The following is a 386-nucleotide window of genomic DNA, read 5'->3' as shown; positions in this document are numbered from 1 at the left end:
GTGCGTGTCCGGCCGGCGGGAGCGGAGGTGAAAGATGGTTTCTCTGCCTTGGAGTTGGGAGGAGGAGGAGAAAGGAAAGGGCTGAGAAAGATAGAGACTTCAAAGCATGTGAGCAAATATTTACAGGTTCCAAGACAAAAAAAAAAATAAAATATATATTACAATGTTGTCTTGGGGATGCAGGGAGTCGGGCTTGAAGCGAAGCCCGCTCCCACTCCATTTGTTATATTGATTTATAAAGACTACGGGTATTGATTTCCATCGGCTGTGCCGGCAGTGGGGCGCACGGGTCGGGCGAGCCCCAGGCTCGGGTGCTGGCAAGGGGCAGCCGGCACCGCCGCAGCCACGGGTTCGTGCTTCGGGGGTTTTTGGTTTTTTGGGTTTTT

Source organism: Charadrius vociferus, unplaced genomic scaffold (genome assembly GCF_000708025.1).
Source record: "Charadrius vociferus isolate BGI_N301 unplaced genomic scaffold, ASM70802v2 scaffold266, whole genome shotgun sequence".
NCBI lineage: Eukaryota > Metazoa > Chordata > Aves > Charadriiformes > Charadriidae > Charadrius > Charadrius vociferus.
Note: the sequence above shows the minus strand (reverse complement) of the source record.